This window comes from Kogia breviceps, chromosome 2 (genome assembly GCF_026419965.1).
Source record: "Kogia breviceps isolate mKogBre1 chromosome 2, mKogBre1 haplotype 1, whole genome shotgun sequence".
Taxonomy (NCBI): Eukaryota; Metazoa; Chordata; class Mammalia; order Artiodactyla; family Physeteridae; genus Kogia; species Kogia breviceps.
The window spans coordinates 100,245,627-100,259,598 of record NC_081311.1 but is presented as its reverse complement, the minus strand read 5'-3'; the positions used below and the strand labels follow the sequence as shown (position 1 = coordinate 100,259,598).

At 40.1% G+C, this 13,972-nt stretch overlaps 1 long non-coding RNA gene across 7 annotated transcripts in view; it reads right to left on the bottom strand.

Annotated features, from left to right (window-relative positions):
* Positions 1–2,670: 2,670 nt before the first annotated feature.
* Positions 2,671–13,972, bottom strand: part of LOC136793585 (uncharacterized) — a 28,351-nt gene continuing 17,049 nt past the window's right edge. For 2 of the 7 annotated variants that reach the window (XR_010839078.1, XR_010839082.1), the window contains exons 2-5: positions 8,131–8,278; positions 7,057–7,195; positions 3,239–3,337; positions 2,671–3,034 (exon numbers count right to left, since the gene is read on the bottom strand). This is a non-coding gene — a long non-coding RNA (uncharacterized lncRNA). Of the gene's footprint in view, positions 3,035–3,238; positions 3,338–7,056; positions 7,196–8,130; positions 8,403–10,703; positions 10,863–13,972 lie in introns of those variants that run through there. The other 5 variants (XR_010839079.1, XR_010839080.1, XR_010839076.1 and 2 more) reach the window with 5 other exon arrangements.

The window sequence follows — 13,972 nt, the reverse complement described above, 5'->3', positions numbered from 1 at the left end:
ATATCAGTTCTGTAAACAAGTTCATTTGTATCATATTTTTATTTTTTATTTTTTAATATTTATTTATTTATTTGGCTGCGTTGGGCCTTAGTTGCGGCACACGGGATCTTTGTTGCGGCCTGCAGGATCTTTTGTTGCGGTGTATGGGCTTTTCTTTGTGGTGTGTGGGCTTCTCTCTAGTTGTGGTACGTGGGCTCAGCAGTTGTGGTGTATGGGCTCCAGAGCACGTGGGCTCTCTAGTTGTGGCACATGGGCTCCAGAGCACGCCGGCTCAGTAGTTGCGGCGTGTGGGTTTAGTTGCCCTGCAGCGTGTGGGATCTTAGTTCTCCGACCAGGGATCGAACCAGCTTCCCCTGCATGGGAAGGTGGATTCTTAACCACTGGACCACCAGGGAAGTCCCTGTATCATATCTTTAGATTCCATATATAAGTGATATCATAGGATATTTGTCTTGCTCTGTCTGACTTACTTTACTTAGTATGATAATCCCTAGGTCTATCCATGTTGCTGAAAATGGCCTTATTTCATTCCTTCTTATGGCTGAGTAATATTCCATTGTATATATGTACCACATCTTCTTTATCCATTCATCTGTCGATGGACACTTAGGTTGTTTCCATGTCTTGGCTATTGTAAATACTGCTGCTATGAACATTGGGGTGCATATAACTTTTGTTTTTGTCTTTCTGGATATCTGCCCAGGAGGGAGACTGATGGATCATATGGTAACTCTACTTTTAGTTTTTTAAAGGAACCTCCATACTGTTCTCCATAGTGGCTGCACCAGTTTACATTCCCACCAACAGTGTAGGAGGGCTCCCTTTTTTCCACACCCTCTTCAGGTTTTATTATGGGTAGACTTTTTGATAATGGCCATTCTAACTGGTGTGAGGTGATACCACATTGTAGTTTTACTTTGCATTTTTTTAATAATTGGCATTGCTGAGCATCTTTTCAAGTGCCTGTTGGCCATCTGTGGAGACAGATCTTGTATATGCATGTATCTCAATTTAGTATATATACACGTGTGTGTGTGTGTATTTAGTATTCCACAAAGGATGCATACAAAATCAGTATATAAAGTAAAATAAGTTGGTTTGGGACAACTGGTTATTGTTTGAGAGAAAGATAAACTGGTTATTGTTCAAAGAAAGAATAATGTTAATTCCCTCTCATACATACTTAGCTTAATTTCAGGTAGATCAAAGACCTGAATATTTCTTAATAAAAAAGAAAATGCTAAAACTACTAAGAACAAAATTCACAGAAATGTTTTTATAACCTCAGGGTGGTAAAAAAATTTCTTAGAGTAACAGTAACCCCGCAACCTTAAAGAAAACAGATTAAAATGTGAACAAGTATAATCGTTTTACATGTAAAAGTACAATAAACAAAGGAAATTAAAGGCAATCTAAGAAATCATAATCATAACAGGAAAAAAAACCATTAGCCATGATATAGTGAGGGTGCTGCAAGTCAATACGAATCATAAACAACATATAACACAGTAGGAGAACAGGAAAAAGGAATAAGCAGGAAAATCAGAGAAGAAATTATATAAATAGCTAATACACATAAGAGAATCTACTAATAGCAAATATATAAATGACCAATAAACATGAAAATCCACTAATTATTGTTATGTTGATATAAACTTTTGGAGGCCATCTTGGCAATGTGTCTCAATAGAACTGACCTAACTAAAAATGAAGGTGTTGAGGAGAGAGCACTGGTTTTGAAGTTAGACAGAACTGGGTCGGATACTTGCCATTACTATTTACCAGCTGTGTGACCTGGAGCAAGTTGCTTAACCTATCTGAGCCCCGGACACTACATTGAAATGAAGAGAGTAATACTCTCAGGCTAGAGGGAGTATTGAGAAAATGCGTGGACAGAGCCTGGAACATAAAAGAGCTCAATAAATACGAGTTTTTCCTCCTCTTACTCTCCCTGTGCTCCTTTTCCCCCTCCTCCAGATTTCCTGCCAGCTTTGATTAGACTGAGCAATGATTCAAGGCAGAAAAATCCAGCTCCTTTTTCACGAAGTCACAATTTGGTTAAGGCATTTATAGGTGTTTCAGGGAAAGCTCTCAAAGAAAGCAGCAAAGTGTTCCAGTGAGTGAAGAAAACTGAAGAAAGAACAAACCACAAGTACCAATCTGGCAAAGTCAAAATGATGAAAAGAGGGCTTCCCTGGTGGCGCAGTGGTTGGGAGTCCGCCTGCCGATGCAGGGGACACGGGTTCGTGCCCCGGTCCGGGAAGATCCCACATGCCGTGGAGCGGCTGGGCCCGTGAGCCATGGCCGCTGAGCCTGCGCGTCCGGAGCCTGTGCTCTGCAACGGGAGAGGCCACAGCGGTGAGAGGTCCCCTCACCGCCAAAAAAAAAAAAAAAAAAAAAAAAAAAAAGATGAAAAGAATAAGCATAACACCAAACCCAAAACTATAAATAAAACTGATCAAGACGTGAATAATTATGCACTTTTGAGTACAGGAGAAAATTTAAAATGTTATGACATTAGGAGGAAAAAATTAGACACATGAAGATAGTACCACACACTGAGGAAAATGATGTTACTTTAAAATATTTCTGAAATTATGTAGGTAGTATCACATTACCAAAACTTTAGGGAAGTATGTGATAGAAAAAAAATACTCCTCAAGTATAATATCATGATTATCATTTTAATTTATTCCCTTGTTAGCATTTTTCATGGACTTAAAAAAAACTGAGATATATTTCACGTACATAAAATTCACTCCTTTAAAGTGTACGATTCAGTCATTTTAAATTTATTTATTTATTTATTTATTTTTGGCTGCGTTGGGTCTTCGTTGCTGTGCGCTGGCTTTCCTCTAGTTGCGGTGAGCGGGGGCTACTCTTCTTTGCGGTGCGCGGGCTTCTCACTGCAGTGGCTTCTCTTGTTGCGGAGCATGGGCTCTAGGCGCGCGGGCTTCCGTAGTTGTGGTGCACAGGCTTTAGTTGCTCCGCAGCATGTGGGATCTTCCCGGACCAGGGCTCAAACCCCTGTCTCCTGCAGTGACAGGCAGATTTTTAACCACTGCGCCACCAGGGAAGTCCCCAGTTCAGTCATTTTAGTAAATTCCCAAAGATGTGCAACTATCACCACTCTCTAAGTCTAAAATGCTTTCATCACCCCCCAAAAAGCCCATTAGCAGCTACTCTGTTCCATATCCCTCCAGCCCCCTGGCTCTACCTTCTATTTCTATATCCTTACCAAAGGCATGTTTTAAGCCAGTTGAATTGTCTTCCTTGTTTCACTGAATAGTCCATCAGAAACAAACTTTCCTTTAATGGATAAGTAGTTTTCAAATTTCTGTATAGAAAAATTATTTCCAAAATGTTTGTAGAGGGTAAAAATTAAAAGAAGGAAAAGAAACAGAAAGAAAAACAAAGGATAATTCTAGGATAACAATTGAAAATTGAGGAGGAAAACAATTTATTTGCAAGCAGACAACATAGCTTAAGATGTGAATAGTAACTTGATCAGGTTATTGAAGAGGGGGATATTTTCTTGGGTCTGATGGTCTTACTATTGTGTTAATCTTTTTTCTTTTTTCCCTAATATTTATTTATTTACTTATTTGGCTATGTTGGGTCTTAGTTGTGGCATGCAAATCTTCATTGCAGCATGTGGGATCCTTTTAGTTGTGGCATGCAAACTCTTAGTTTGAGGCATGTGGGATATAGTTCCCTGACCAGGGATCAAACCCAGGTCCCCTGCATTGGGAGTGCAGAGTCTTAGCCACTGGACCACCAGGGAAGTCCCTATTGTGTTAATCTTGAAAGCTTTAAAAGAAAAATCAAAGCAGTATGTGTGCACATTTATTTAAAAAAAAAAAAAATCAATGGTGCTGAAGAGCTTACTGCAAAAGGTAAGAATGCCCCGCTGTGACATCCCAGCCCTACCCCACCCTTTGCCTTCCACCCAAACCCTACTAGACCCACACTTAGGAAGCAACCAAGTTTAACTTTTCAACAGCTACAGTTCTAATTCTTTTGGGTGGTTACTTCCCTAGCCTTCAAATAATAGTCATATTGCCACTTCTTTGTTTATCAGACAGACTTTATCTGTGGACTTCCTTCCCATTCTGATACATGAGTACTTAGTTCACTTAGACCCTCCCCCCTCTCAGTATGAATGTCTCACTATTTTTAAGGCCTCTATTGTAATTTTAGGTAATGCACTTTAGTTCCTCTTTGTAATTTTCTTACTGTATGTCCTTTTGTTTCCTGTTCCATTAACTATGACCTGTATCTCTCAACTCCCCACTTTGTAGAGGGTCCCCTCCCGTTCCACTTCCAAAATGCTCTCACTGCTGTCTTCTGTAAGATTTCAATGAAAAGGTATCAGCACAATGGAATAAGAAGTTCATTAACTTCCCCGGTGGTCCAGTGGTTAAGACTTGGTGACTTTGCTGCCCTGCGCCCAGGTTCAATAGCTGGTTGGGGAACTAAGATCCCACAAGCTGAGTGGCCAGAAAAAAAAAAAAAAAAAAAAGTTCAAACAACATTAAAAAAATTGTGAAATAGTTTGTGCACACAGACAATAATAGAGACTAGTATAGGAACACATATACATCCACCACTTGGCTTTATCAAATCTTAACATTATAACATATTTGCTCCCCTTAAAAAAAAAGCATTGCCAATCCATTAAGGGCCTGTATACTAAGGACTGACTCTATTTCTCTTTGCCAGTGTTTATCATTACAGCAAAACATCTCTCCTTAATTCTAATACATGATTTTATATTTTTGATGCATACTTTGGCATCCATGTACATATAATATAAACATATATACATATATTCATATATATTATATATACAGGTATTATTTCAGTGATGACATTTTTAAAGCAAAAAAACTGCTGGGGGGGGTGCTTCCCTGGAGGTGCAGTGGTTAAGAATCCACCTGCCAGTGCAGGGGACATGGGTTTGAGCCCTGGTCCGGGAAGATCCCACATGTCGCGGAGCAACGAAGCCCGTGCACCACAACTACCGAGCCTGCACTCTAGAGCCTGCAAGCCACAACTACTGAGCCCCCGCTCACCGCAACTAGAGAAAGCCCGCGCGGCAACGAAGACCCAACACAGCCAAAAAACAAAAAAACTGCTGGGAATTGGGAAACACTAGTATTTCGAAATTCTCAGATTTGGGGGTAACTTGTACTGCAAAGCAAGTAAAATGTTCCAGGAGCATGACTCACAAGGCACACAGTATACATAGAAGGGTAAAAAAATAATAGCTTGGTGGCTTAAGGGGAGTGACGGGATACAGCAAAGAGAGAATCAGGAAGGTGATTTTTTAATTTTGCACCAAGACTGGGCCATCCATGCACAGAAACGAAGCGCTAAAGTTCAAGAGTACGTTTCCTAGCAGGGTCTCCTCGCTGCACTCCCAGGGCTGTTAGCAGAGTGACAGGGAATGTGAGGCAAGGCTGGTGCTTAAGGTGCTTAACAGTACAGCTCACACTTCACAGAAATGAAAATTAAGGAGAAAGGTACGGGAATCTGCACACTGACCCACTGTCAGCTTCTGTGGAAAAAAAATCACCATTTATAGCTAGAATGTACTATAACAGAAGGAGCATAAATAACACTTAAACCCTTGAACACATGACAGAAAAGCAGAAGCAAGAGTCACAAAAGAAAGTACGAAGCTCAATGGCATGAAGACATAAATGGAAGGACATTCATTTTTCTTTATAGCTAATAGACTTTAAATTTTTACAAGCAATTTTTTAAAGTCACCCATAATTTCCCTACTGTATGGTAATTTTTGTTTCTTCGTATTCCTTCCAAATTTTATCCCCCGCATACATGCACAGTATATATACAATGTTTAACTCATTTTAATCATTGTATAATATACAATTGAAAATGCCACTTTAAAAATTTAGCATGGGGGCTTCCCTGGTGGCGCAGTGGTTGAGAGTCCACCTGCCAGTGCAGGGGACACGGGTTCATGCCCCGGTCTGGGAGGATCCCACATGCCGCGGAGCAACTGGGCCCGTGAGCCACAACTACTGAGCCTGCGTGTCTGGAGCCTGTGCTCCGCAACGAGAGGCCGCGACAGTGAGAGGCCCGCGCAACGCAAGGAAGAGTGGCCCCCTCTCGACGCAGCTAGAGAAAGCCCACGCACAGAAACGAAGACCCAACACAGCCAAAAATAAATAAATTAATAAAAAAAAATTAACATGTTTTCATCAATACACTATCAGTCATTAGACTTAAATTCTCAGTGTCTGCATCTGCTTCCTATTGTTTCCAGTTGCCTACTATTATAAATATGCTCTGACAAGCACAGTGGGTATTCTCAGAATAAATAGGGGAGGGGAGGCTAAGAAAAACTAGAAAATGAACATTTTTTAAAGAAAAAAGGTAAATGTGGAAGATTTAGAAGTTACCTTTAAGAGCCAGTCGATTCAGCAGAATTGGGTTACTGTTCTTGTAATGTAATGTAATTAACATACATTAATTATGTATGTTTTAGCAGGTATACAGTTCTGCTCAGGGAGGATTTTTAATTTTTTAAATTTACAAATGCAGAAAAAACCATAGATGATACTAAAAAATATACAGGTACCCAGAATTAATCAATGTTCTTTATATATATATATTTCAAAATACAGGGATATTCCTAAAAAGTTGAAGTCTCTTTTGGACTCTTGTGCTGTCACACAGGTAGCCTCTTGACTGCAAGGAACAGTAAGGCAACTTAGTCCCAAAGCAGTTCACGTAAACGGTGACAAAGGACAGAGAGATGGGTGTGATCTATGCAGACAGACTACTCTTTTTAAATGGGTGGCTGTTTCTAACATAATTATATAAGACTCCATGTTTGTATAATGCATTATAGTTTGTAAAGTGCTTTTGTGGCCTACCTAAAAGAGGGATGTGAGGTAAGCTTCAGCTAAGGCTGCCCTACTCCCCAAGAATGGACATAAAATGATGAAGTAGCAGCAGCTAGGGAGGACGCTTACAGGAATTGCACAGTAAGTAGAGTTTTGGGTTCAGTTAAAGAATCTTTACCAGGTTACACTACTTCAAGCTTTCTTCCGATGAAAACGTGAGTAGGAACAATCCCTTCTCCTCGGATCAGTGTGACTCAGAGACAGCTCAAGGACAGGCAGCTGTAGACAGGTTGAAACTGAAAACTCCAGCAAATATTCTGTTAACAGAAAATACTCCTAAGGGCAATCAAGAGAGGAGTGCAGGGCATAGAGCATCTCCTCACAATCAAGACGGCAACAAGCTCCAAAGTACAAACTTGTTTGGAAGTTGCAGACCTGCATGGAGCTTTGAAAGTAATAACCAGGGCTGCATAACGAGACCACACAATACTGGGCCTCTCCAGGTATTTCTTGTAAGGGATCCTGGAGCACGTTGCTGTGTTACAGGCTGCAGGACACTGGCAAACTATATGACAAGCATGGTGAAGAAAATATGGAGCAGAAAATAAAGATGGAAGCCTTCAAAAGGAAAAAAGGAAGGTATTTGGGGGATTAATGTCACAAGAGGTATGTATATAATGCATACTGAACCCAGTTTCAGCTTATTTAGAAGAAATTGTCATTAATATCTACTATGTAGAAGAAGCATAGCTTTAAGCATACTTTAATGCTTGAAATACACGAGAGAGGCAGGACCAAGAGTCACAAAAGAAAGCACAGTATTTATAACATATTCACATACATACATATATACACATAGACATGCACACATGTATGCATATATGCACATACACATTTGTGAAATAGACATTTATGAATAAATTGAAAAGATTGTTAAGAAAAAAATAAAAGAATTAGTATGGACCAGAAATGTCAATAAACTCCATAATTTATTTCATTTTCACAAAATAACTGCTGGCTAGAACCAACATGGAGATTCTAATTAGCATCAGTATTAGCCCTTGTGTGAAGCCTTCTCTTAGCTCCCTTTCCTCCCATTAGAGCTGATGATCTCCCCTCTATGACTCCAGAGCACTTTTCATTTTGAGGCTTTTTTAGCATCAGTCACAATCATGACAGGTTGTATCACAGGTTTCATTTGTTCTTCAAGTAGGCTTTGAAGGCTATAGGATAAGGACCGTGTTCTACTCACCTTTATGTCCTGGCATCCAATGCAGTGTTTGGCCAATGTATGTACTCTATGCATGCTTGTTGAACCTGTCTGTCACAGAGAGATCATTTGTCTTGTGGAAGCAAATTCTTCTGACCTTCCAGTCCAGTTCTTCCAGCTTGGTTCTCTCCTTTAGGCAAAGAATCAGCAACTATCAAGTTAAGTTTGTGGAGAGCTTCTGTTTGCGTTCTTCCATAGAGGGATAAAGACCAAGGCTTTTCCCCAGAGGCTAAGACACTAGTTCTTCGTATATGCTGTTAAAGGAGAAACGAAACAAAACAAAACAAACTACTGGAGACCTAAGACTGCGTGCTGAGCTGAAAAGCAGGGAACTTGACCCAGACAGAGGAACAGGTCTAGGAGCTCCTCAGGGATGAGGTTTAGGAAAAGAGAAAGGAAGTAGATCTTTTAAAGCAAAAACACTCAAAACTGTTTCTGCCCCCTATTAGGAAAGCAAAATGTCTTGAGTGATGTTGGTTGGCTGGTGATGTCTGCATCTGCTGTTGTGTAATTATGGGGCTGGCTGGCCTAGTCTTCTTTGGGAATACGGTATGCATTGGGGCCATTTTGGGATTATGGTGCGTAGATACCTTATGATCTGCCTGATGGGGACTATAGCATCCACTGGGGTGTCAGCAGATGCCCTGGTTTCAGCAGGCCTGGTGGACTGGTCAGTGTTTAGCAATGCACAAAATTACCCTGGGGATTGAGGGTAGCCTTCCCATCTCTACTTCTGTCAAGAAGATCGAACCCCAGACCTTGTCACATAAACTGTGGGTGACTCCATTTTTCAACAGTCTTCCTTCTCTGAAGTAAGGAGTAGAATGAACATTCATTCAATGCCTACTGTCTGGCAGGAACTCTACGGTACTTAGCAACTTTACAAATGACATGAAGTGGATATCACCACTTTAAAGAGGATGCCACACAGCTATTAAGTGGTAAATCCAGAGTTCAAAGCCTGGTCTAGTCTGGCTCTAAAACTTTGGCCAATGGCCTCTGATGTCCTTCCACAGCATAAACAGGACGCAGTAACTCTCACACTACCAGTGAATGACCTGGGCAGCTGGCAATGACACAGAATCCCAGAGATCCACCCAACCTGGACTTTAGTGTCTAGGTCTTAGAGGCCTTGTGTCACTTTGCTAAGTGAAAGACTAGAAATTTGGACTGTCGAGAGAACTGACCACAGCATAAAATGCTCTCTAGTTAGAAGGAAAGAGAAAACGAAAACAAAAACTAAATGAAAACAGTGAAAGGCTGAGAGTATTTAGGGTATAAGAATCTAATTAACCATGTCTAATTGGTTTTGATGGTGGAAAAAGTAGTATGTAAAAACACATGATATAGAAAATGCCCTTTATGATACAATTCACTAAAATTCAAATGAGACAATGCACCTGCAAGTGCTTTAAAAGCATGAAGTGCTATACAACTGTGAGGGGTTACTTGTCCAAGAAAGCTTTTAAAGGAGAAACTTGCAACATTGGTGTTTTTGCCTCTCCTCTAAGGACCAGAGCAGTTTTGAGAGCTGCTTTTCATTGAAGAAACAACTCATGCTTATTTCCCCAGCTTGGCAGGATCAGGTAGAGAACAATATTAGCCTTCAGGAGGGGAAACTCTCTTAAGTCTACATAAGGCTCCACAATTGTACTCTTAACTGTGGCTAAGAAGACTGGTTAGCACTTTTTAAAGCATTTTTAGAAAAAAATACATAGTGTGATAAAGCAGTAAAATCTACAATAAATTAAATATTAATGGCACGCCTAGAGACTTTGTACAGTGAAATAGTTTTACTAAAAAAAAAAATCAATTTTTATTTGATGCCTTGTAAATATTCAACCTTTCATTTTAGTCCTTTCTGTCCTGTCAACCCCGCCCTCGACCCCTGCCCCTCAATCTCTTGTTCTTTCTTCTCTAGCCTTACATCTCTCATTGTACTTCGGAGAAATGGGATTTTACTACTCCTTTCTCCTAGCACTGTGCCTTCAGATCCTTCGAAGTGTCTGATCAAACACTTTCTCTCTGAGTCTGAAAGCACACTGTGCCTTTTTCCTTTTATTCTTCCCTTCTCCTTGTTCCCTATCCCTGTCCCCACTACCTTAGAACTTCAAGTTCCCACTACAATTTCAAATATAGAATATTTTGCTGTTCCTCCTACGACGGAGCTTAAAATGCCTCTAATTACACCATTTCCCCTGTCTCTCTTCTCCTTTGCAATTTAGATGTAGCACAGCAGAACAGTCTGCCTGACTCTCCTCTCTGTTCCGTCATGTCATTTTGAAGGATTTGTCTTATGTGAGTCTTGCCTCAATAAGGGCCCAGCACCCCAGCTGTGTCTAAAAGAACTGCTTCACAGGCAAAGCCATAGGGCCACAAAGCTGCAGTCACAAGAGGCTTTGGTGTTCAGCCAGTGCCAGGTTGCTCTTCAATTCTTGGTTGAAAAATAAATTTCAGTCTTATTTACCTAAAGAATTTCCTTCTATTTATAAGACTGCAAGTTCTTATTTCAATCTGAATGTGCCCACAAGTGAAAAGTAATATAATGGCTTAACTGCTTCCATTGGTCCAAAGTAGTCTTCTTTGAAGAGAATGGGGTCTGTGCAACTCTAGTGGATAGTTCTTGGACATGCTCAAGTTTTTTTTTTTTTTTTTTAAACATCTTTATTGGAGTATAATTGCTTCATCCTCAAGTTTGAGAACTACCTGAGAAGCTGTGGCAAGAAAAGAACAACAAATATATGTGGGAGGACAGTATTTTGAACATTAACTGATGTTCCCCTCTTTCCCATCTGTTCTTTCCTGTTATATCTACCCCTCCCTGAACCTTCAACCTTCAGGCTACTAATTATTTTGCCTTTATTACCTTAAGAAAATGAAAGGAAACAGAGAGCTGATTCCTGATATTTTTGCATTTCAAAATAGACTTCAAAATCATAAGTAGGGAAGAGTTTAAGAGAAGAGTCTATTGAAAGCAAAAGATTAAGCTTTTGAAATATCAAGGCCAATGCCTTGAAAGGATTTGAGACTTTAATTGTGCACAGTGTCAGAGTCAGACTTTTCTGTTTCTTGAGACTAGCAAGGGTCTGGGTCCAGGGGAGCCAGTGAGGAAGCTAGTGGTGAGTACACTTAGGGGTTTCAGAGAAAGTGGGCTGTGAGGTATACATCCTGCCAGAGAGCAGAGAGGGACATAAGCCCCACAAGCTGAGGTAAAAGCAGTGAGATCCCAGAGTTCCCATCCACTGCCAGCAAGAAAGGAGTGACTGGGGAGAACAGGAGCAGCTGGGCCTGAGGTGCCTCTCAGGCACAATTCTAGGGAAGTGGCGAGAAAAGAAAATCTTCCTTCTCTGTGTGTGTGTGTGTGTGTGTGTGTGTGTGTGTGTGTGTGCGCGCGCGCGCGCGTGCCTGGTCTCTGTATCCAGATTTCCCCTTTTATTTTTATTTTTAAAAAAATATTTATTTATTTGGCTGCACCAAGTCTTAGTTGCAGCACGCGGGATCTTCGTTGTGGCCTGTGGGACGTTCATTGCCATGTGCGGGATCTTTAGTTGAGGGATCTTTAGTTGTGGCATGTGGGATCTTTTAGTTGTGGCATGTGGGATCTTGAGCTGCAGCATGTGGGGTCTTTAGTTGTGGCATGCGGGATCTTTTACTTGCGGCATGTGGGATCTTTAGTTGTGGCATGTGGGATCTAGTTCCCTGACTAGGGATTGAACCTGGGCCCCCTGCATTGGGAGTGCAGAGTTTTAGCCACTGGGCCACCAGGGAAGTCCCCAGGATTTCCCCTTTTAAGAAGAACACCAGTCATATTGGATTAGTGCCCATCCTGATGGTCTCATTTTAGTTTAATTACCTTTGTAAAGACCTTATCTCCAAATACAGTCACATTCTGAGGTACTGGGGGCTTGGGATGCCAACATATCTTTTTGAAAAGGACATAATTCAACCCATAACAGGCCATTTACACAGATTACCTCACTATCTCTTGCTGAACTCTTTTTTCTACTCCCACCGACCCATTTCTCTCCACCAAAGCCTTCTGGAAGAATCTGTAGTCAGGAAAACATCTGGTAATCTCATTTATACTGAGGTATGATTGGTCAAAATTGTCTTTGTCTATAAAGTACAATGGTCCAAAATGATATAAAGCAACAAAAAGAAATTGATAAAGTTTAGTATGTTGTCCCTCCTGGAAATATCTACATATTAACAAATCGCAAGGAATTATACTCATTCCTCTATAACACAACATATAACATATATGTTATACACTGGAACATAAATCGTAGCAGTACTTGGGATAACGAGTAAAAACTTGCTAAGCAATACTTTGTTTTTATTATAATTCACATAAAAACTGCATTTTCTATTAATGGCAAAATAAGGTTGAATGCCATGTTGTTGATACAATGACATGCACTCGTAATTCCCAAGTGAAGATTATTGTAAATTTCTTCTTTAATGCTAGTAAGAAATATAGACACTCCTAAAGGAACTGCAAACTTGGTAGCTACTGCTATTTCATAAGTGGTTCAAAGGCTATGAAATTAGCAAGATATTTGAACCGCTCAAACCAACAATGGCTTTAAATCCATCCCTTCCAAAATTGCACTGAGGAGCCATTTTTGCAGCCAATAAAAGCTTTAATTTTTTTTAACTCAAGAATGTGGGCTGTGATAGCACAGCTATCATATTTTAAAAGCACTTAAACCAAACTGGCACTAGGAACTAAAAAGTAAGATAGGAAGACTTGACTTTATATGTTGTACTCTAAAATACAGTCGATTCTCATTATTCGCAGTAGTTAAATTCTATAAAGTTGCTGTGAACACTGAATGAGCAAATACTGAATCACTGTTCCTATGGGGAATACAGGGTGAGGTTCCTGTGAGCCTCTGGTCACAACATTTTTGTCAACTGAACCCATATCTTGTTTCATGTGTTTTTCTGTTTAAAGACACATTATTCAATGTATATTGTTGATTAACATTGAACTCACGGCCAACAGCACTATAATTCGTGACTGAAAGAAGCTTATCTAACACTGTATTTTCTCCATAAGGCACATCATAGCCGTCTTATGCTTAGGAGTGGGAGACAGCACTGCAGCACTATCCTTGGGGGCCACTTTAAATACCCAAATCCCCACAAAAATGTGAAAAAGATAGCATTAAGTAGACCACAAAGGGACACTTGTTTATAGTATGAGACCTGAAACAAGAAGGCCAAGTGGCACCTTGTGTGACCTCACCTGGGAATGTGTATAATCAGCAACTCAAATTTTTGGCCCCTCTGCTCATCTCTGGGAATGACGATGAAAATGCCATGGATATTGACTTGGGGGTTGTAGGTAAATTTTTAGCAGGTAGGAGAATTCACAAATACAAAGCCATGAATAATGAGGTACTTTGACCTGGCTTCCATTGCCCATAAACCAAATAAATAAATAAGGTCTTATTTGCCTAACAAAATAGGTTATTTACATTTAAAGTTGATATTTGTAATGTGAAACCTCATAGAGTGCTGGCTAAGTATAATTAATGTCCAAGCCTTGCTACTGATTGTGAGAGTGACCTTGGGCATGGATTTCTGTGGGCCTCAGCTTCTTGTTCATAAATGGATAGTCTTGGACTACAAATATATATACGTATATATATATGCATATGTATATACGTATATATATTTGTATTCATAGAAATACAGATATTTTAAAGCTATTTTTAGAACTCACACAGAAGAACACATATTTAAATGTGCTTAACATCAGGAAGATATATAAGAAATAGTGCTCTGGACAGATGGAGGACAGTGATGTTATAGATGT